Source organism: Maylandia zebra, linkage group LG19 (genome assembly GCF_041146795.1).
Source record: "Maylandia zebra isolate NMK-2024a linkage group LG19, Mzebra_GT3a, whole genome shotgun sequence".
In the NCBI taxonomy this organism is placed as follows: domain Eukaryota; kingdom Metazoa; phylum Chordata; class Actinopteri; order Cichliformes; family Cichlidae; genus Maylandia; species Maylandia zebra.
This window is the reverse complement of record NC_135185.1, coordinates 11725091-11732118: the sequence shown is the minus strand read 5'-3', so window position 1 is coordinate 11732118 and position 7028 is coordinate 11725091. Positions and strand designations below refer to the sequence as shown.

Here is a 7028-nt window from a genome sequence, read left to right as displayed (position 1 = left end):
GCCCAGATCGTAATCGTGATTGAAATTCGATTAATTGAGCAGCCCTAATGTCTTATATCGGGATATGGGATTCAAATCAAATCTCATATCTCGGCTTCTCCAAGCAAAGAAGTATCTTGAGCAAAGTATCTCTGGATCTGGCCCATGAGTCACTGTAAAGCAGAACGTGAGAGAGGCGGGTAGATTGATGCAGTGTGCAATCAGAGCTAATACCCTGCGGTAGGCCAGTTCTAGGTTCGTCAGGTAGCGTTAAAGGGAGAATGATTTGCAGGAGACAGGTGAGTTGAGGAGAACACTATTATGACACAGATGATAACACTGCAACATAGACACAACTATAGCCAGCACAACTATAGCCAACTATAGACTTACAACCTAAACAATCACACATGTATAGTCTGTATCAAGTGTCTCTGAGTCCCCCATGTGAGTCAGTGATCCAAAGTCTCAAGTCAAGAGTCAGAAGAATAAATCAACTCAAGCTCACTTCTTCTTGGAGAAGAAGACAAGAGGAAAAAAAATAGAAAAGAAGTCTTAGTGGGTGCACCCTTAGTTCTTTTTCTACTGTCAGCGCTGTTATTTGGTCTGGGGGGGTCCTACCAAACCGTGAATCTTCAAAGGAGCGAAGGACGATCCTTGTGGCAGACGAATTCTAGGGTCTGGGATTGCTCACCATCTCCTCGCAGAGGACAGTTCCAGCATTAAAAGTCCATGAATAACCACAATGGGATGGAAGGAAACCAAAACCCAGCCTGCATGACAATAAAAACCCGTAATGCATACAGCTTTGGAATTCAGCTCACACAAACACTTATGTATTCAAGTATGTTTAACATATGAACATTGCATTATTTCAATCCTTATGCAAAATGCAAATACACTATTGAACTGATAACGTCTGCACTGAAAAACACATAACAGAAGAAGTGATTAAGTTTTAACCGTTGTTTACAAAGTCTGATCAGCTTTAACCAGAAAGTTATCAAGTTTTGCTGAAACAACTTGAACTCACCTCACAATAAGTTTTAGTCAGCATTTATCGTTAAAATAATTTTTTCATGTATAAAACCATGTTTTCATGTTTTTAAATCAACCTCTGGAACAATTGTAATGATTTGTGTAACACTCTTTATCCAGCTACAGGATACTTTTCAATTTTACACATTGCAGCAGCAGCAGCAGTAACCTTCGCAGGTGAATAAAAAGGAATAAAAGTGGAATAAAGCAGGAATAAAGCTGGCTCAGACATGACTATCACATGATTAACTTGTACATAAAACACATTCTTACAATATCAGTAGGAACAACTGAATGCTCCAAACACTGTTGTGAAAACTTCATCAGTGCGTACCCGACACACCCACACACACCGATAAACTTGGAAAGCGGGTACCATGCTAGCAATGCTAACTTTCATGACACTCACCAAGACGGTCGGAAGTACTACAATTCCCGTAGAAACAACCTCCGGTCTTCTTGGTGACTCCGTTCTGATCCTCCTGAATCAAATCCCGATTACAGGCTGTTATTTTTTCCACTGCAGAAAGTATTTTTCCTCACTAATCAGGGATTGCTTGTTCTAGCATTTCACCCAATGCACTGCAGCTCAGTCAGCATGAGGAGGCGGGATCTACTTCTCCTAACCAATCACATGCAAGCATGTATGGTTTAAGACAATAAGGTGAAATAAACTTGATAGACATACAATTGAGCCAATAGATTCAAGATTCAAGAGCTTTATTGTCAATACAGCAATATACACAGTGTACCGAAATTGTGTTTCACCCCAAGCACATTTATAAGTATATAAAAGATATATCTCCAAGAGATGTAAAACTAGAAATTACAAATAAATAACGTGCTAAATTTCGGTAAAATTAAGGGATACAAGGGTACTAATTACTAACTATACAATACTATAATGATAACTATACAATACTAACTGTATGATAGACAAAGACAGGACAGAGACAATACAAAGTGGATTGTGCAGTAAGTATTGAATACCAGGTTCAAGTTATTGTCAGGATATTATAAACGAGACATGACAAATAGAGAATATGGTTGGCAAAAAACGGAGCAAACAAACTATAGTGAGTCATAAAAAAATAGATTAGGCAGAAAAGGAAAACGAATAAGCGTGGAAGCTCAATTCCACTGGGCTACAAGTGTCTGCAGTGATGCAGGCATTGTTCTGCACCATTGTAGTGAGGAAGACACTGACCCAGAAGGCAAAGTTCCAACTCTTATCTATTTTAATGAGCTACAGGTAGTGACCAAAAGAATGAGATCATCAATATGCAGCTAAAATAAGTTTCCTTCATGGGCTGGCTGCAGAGCTGGGCAGTAACGCGTTACTGTAATCTGGTTACTTTTTTTGAGTAACGAGTAAAGTAAGGGATTACTATTGCAAAATCGGTAATTAGATTACCGTTACTTTCCCGTAGGAACACTGCGTTACTAAAACCGTGATTTTTTGCGAGAATGTCTCACGACAGTGACGTAAGCGAGTGCGCCGTTAGTGACAACAGCTGTGTGCAGATCAACAATGGATCACATATCGATTGTGGGAGAGAGTATGAGCGTGCAGCGTTTAAAGCGTGGAAGTACTGACCTTACTTTGAGTTTGATTCCATAAAAAGTGACAAAAGCATTAGGGTCCATCGTGCGAAAAAAAACCCTTAAACTTCCAAGCAAGCACCAAGTGCGCTATGACCTAATGGGAAACTCACAGAGAAAGTCGCGGATTCTTCAACTGACCGCGGCACACCTGCACCAGGGTAAACCTCCGCCTACCTCAGTGCTGCTTAATAGGTGAAAATAGAGCAACAGGACCTCTGAGTCTTTGACTTTATTTATTTTCTGCTGTGTTTTACTTGCATCTATTTGAAAGAGTGAGTGTAAACACACACAAAAAAATATTTTATGTGCTGGAATGTGCAGAAAATAGGTTTAAATGTTAAACTAATTTATTCAACTCAGAGAATGTTGCATATAATTAAATTTTTGCTTGATGCATAAAGTTAAAAGATTAAAACTGATAAAACAAGTTAAAAAAAGAGATTTTTTCCATTTGATTACATTTTGTATGATGGATTATGTAGAAAAAGTAGAATTGGGCTGAAGGATCTATCGCTTTATCACCTCTTCAGGTTGTAAATCGTGTTTTTAAAAAGTAACTAAGTAACTAAGTAATTAATTACTTTTGAAAATAAGTAATCAGTAAAGTAACGGGATTACTTTTTGGGGGAAGTAATCAGTAATTAGTTACTGATTACTTTTTTCAAGTAACTTGACCAACACTGGCTGGCTGAGCCCAGCCTTAGTGATCATATGAGAAACTTGGACATATACATGTACTCGGTGTAGAGCCTGTGCTCCTTCACAGTTGAATTATGCCCCCTGGGATCCTTCTGTTGGAGGTTTTCCATGCCAAGTGGAGACCTTAGAACCAGAACTTGAGGCGTGTCCTCAGGCCTACCTTGCTTGACCTGCGCTACTTAGGAAAAAGAAAATCCACCCATCCATCACACACCTACCCATCCATTCATCTACTGAATAAGTGCATGGGTGGAGGTTCTGCAGGGTAGTTAGCAGGCACGATTACTTAGTGGGAACAATACTGATATTCTAAGAACATCAGAAACAAAATAGGCGATCTATTACTGACTTTGCTTCAAACAGAGGGTAAATCTGAATCATTTCATGTGAATTATTTATTCAAGACATTAACCCATTAAATACCAGAATATAGTACTAATGCAATTATCACTGATACCATCTCAGTACTGAGAAATCGAAATCTTAGTAGGAAGTGAGCATTTCATTTTCCTTGCCTTTGTTCCAAACAGATTGTTTTTCATAGAAAAACTCTTCATGAGCAGTTCCTGGTCATTTATATGAGACTTACTGATAATTTGACAAATAATTTTAACGGGAACTGATTTAATGGGTTAAGTTCAAGTTCAAGTTAATAATAACTGTTAATAATAACTGTATTAAATATTAATTACGTTATTACTCATTTGTGGCAAATTGTTCACGGAGCAGCAGAAGAGTAAATCAATATGAAAATAAGTCAGGAACATTACCTACTCTTCAAAGTCAATGTTTCCCGCTGTAGATAACTGGTACAGTGACATCAGTCTTTTTGAAATCTAATCAAAAAGACCATTTGAAATTTCCATTTTAAAATCTTTATATGAATTGCATGCCTAAAGATGTTTGACACATAATTTGCACTACTGAATATGCAATATATATATAGCCAGTTATTGTAATGTAATTATGTTCAGGAAACCTAAAACTATTATTTTACAATAATACAAAACTAATCAGTCTTCCAAGACAGTTTTTGGCCTCCTTTTGATGTCGTCCTTTGAGGCTCCGAATGAAACCACTTGTGGTGCACAGTGATATAGCTGCAGCTGAAATGATGCAAAATGAAATTGCACTCTGATTTATTTCCACACAGACAAATCTCATTACAAATGCAAATGCAAAAAGAGTGTCGTGGCCTTATTATGTAGAGCCAGTACAGACAATATGCAAAATATATTTTATTTTAGGCCAATTTGAATATTGGATTTTTTTTTACTACCTGTGGATGTATTTTTTTCTAACCTACAATTTGAAATACAAACTGTTATGACAAAGCTAAAGCAGTAATGTAAGGGACCATGATGACCAGAGCCACCATATGCAGTCAGTTGATAGTCTAGTTTAATTTAATGTGCCAACAGATCTGGCATAGAAATAAGGAAGAAGTGTACTTTCAATTAATGCCTACAGTGTATTATTTTAATGTGTTTTTGGGCATGTTTTCCTGTGCATTCTGCACCTTTCCCCCTGTTATATAAATACGACTGTACACGCTAAATCATCATGCAGTTATTAAAAATGTTGGCAATGGACCTGAAATGCAATATGGTTTTTAGAAGTATGTAATAAGTGGATGAATAAGTTAATACAGTGACAGTGAAAAAAATTCCAAACATGATAAAAAATGTAGTTATTTTATAATTCCGTGGTAAAAGGAAGACTACACAGTGAGAAGAAGAAAATCTTGACCTGGTAGTTATGGCAGTACGGTATACATCTAACACCCAAAGCTTTACAACAACACTTTACAACAGCTTTTCACAGTCCTTGTTTCCCACTTTTAACGTCTACTGAGGCCGTTGATAAATCTTTAATTTGTGCGACTCATTAGTCACAACATTGTTTCTTCAAACCTCTACACCCCTGCCCACTTTTTGGCTACATTGGCATCAAATGTTCCAAAACAAAGAAGGAAACGGCAATCATTGCAGGCAAGACAGAAAAAAAACCCATGATAAAAAAAAGAAAGCTGGATTATTCTGCACCCCCAAAACAGAAAAAGCACAGTCAAAGTGCCAGACTTCTTACTTCTGTGAGAAGGTTGAGAGAGCAGCAGCAGGTGCTTAACACTTCTATTTAGATAAGTCAGTGTTTTACATGAGGGTAGCCTGAATATGCACTTTTTGCATGGAAATTACTTATGAAAATAACTCAGGGTCTAAACTGTTTAGATTCTTTGTTATGGGAATAATCTGCAACTCAGTGTAAGCCTTAATGAGAGCAATGGTGAACCCAAGCAGCAGCCTCCAGGGCTGAAATATGAATGCAGTGAGAAAGTGTCAGAAACCTCACTTCCTCAAGTGGCCACTTGAGGCTGAATCCAAAATCGAGTCAATCCCTGTGGACTCCCACAGCCACCTTTATGACTAAAATATACAGTTTGATACAGAGAAGTTTTACTTTCTACAGTATACTTTCACCTTTTTGCCTTTTTTTTTGGCATTTATATGACAAATAATATTTCCTGCTATGCTGTTAATTGTACTTTTCCAAAGAGGCTGTGCACTGGTTTTAGTGAGTGAATTCTACTATTTGTACATCTTCTAGCATCTGGTACTAGTGCATTAAACCTGCTTTCACTGTCATGGTCAGCAGCTGATGCCTCTGGCTGCAAAAAGACTGATTTTATAGAAGTTTATGGGAGAACAGCCCTCAGCTCCTGCTCTGTTACCTCAGTACACAGTTTCCTAATTACTTTATTCGTTCAGCTGCTGGTTTCATATCATATTGCCTAAAATAATAATAATAATAATAAGTTCTTTTTCTAAATGATTGTCTTTATTAGAGTCAGAAAGCAGGGCCTTAGAGAATGTGGTCATATGTTAAGGACTTGTCAATCACAGGTCATTACCAGCTGAGCGTGGGGTATCCTTGTTTCCAGCTCTTCCTCTTCAGGAGCAATTTCAAAACACTAAGATCTGCAAAATGCTCAGCTTGGAGCTTCATGATGAGACTTCACTAACAAAAGTATACTAAGTATTAGTTCATCTGCTGTTACATCCATATGAACTAGAGTGACATCTCGTGTTAAATCAATACATTTAATATGACATTGACCCACCTTTTGCTGCTATAACAGCTTCATCTGTCTGGGAAAGGCTTTCCACAAGGTTTCCTCGCTACCATATTTGGAAATTTCACAACTGGACTGGTTACACCGGTCACAGTACTACACTGAACTTCACTGAGCTCCTGGGAGCGACCCATTGTTTCACAAATGTTTGTAGACACAGGTTGCTTGCCTAAGTGCTTGATTTTATACACCTGTGGACATGGAAGTGATTGGAAGACCTGAATCTAATGTTTTGGATTGGTGAGTGAATATTTTTGGTAATTTAGTGTATCTTGGCTCTACCATCCACATATGGTCTGGCTCAGAACGATGGAGAGGGGCAAATTGACCCCTCAATCATAGGCAAGTGCAAAGACAAACTCCCAGAATGCATTACTGACCACAGATTGACAAATAGTAAATAGACTGGGTTTTGTATAATGCTTTTCTACGTCTATGCTTTCTACCTAACATTCAGACACATTCACACTCTGATGAATGCATCAGGAGCATCTCAGGGTTCAGTGTCTTGCCCAAGAATTCTTTGTGAGTGGAGCAGCCAGGGGTTGAACCACCAACCATCCACTAACCTGGA

At 38.0% G+C, this 7028-nt stretch overlaps 1 long non-coding RNA gene across 1 annotated transcript; it reads right to left on the bottom strand.

Moving 5' to 3' along the window:
- Positions 1-412: 412 nt before the first annotated feature.
- LOC143413902 (uncharacterized) lies at positions 413-6561 on the bottom strand. Its single transcript, XR_013094460.1, has 3 exons — positions 6443-6561; positions 1427-1499; positions 413-752 (listed from the first exon to the last, which is right to left on the bottom strand). It is a non-coding gene; the product is annotated as an uncharacterized LOC143413902 (long non-coding RNA).
- Positions 6562-7028: the final 467 nt, after the last annotated feature.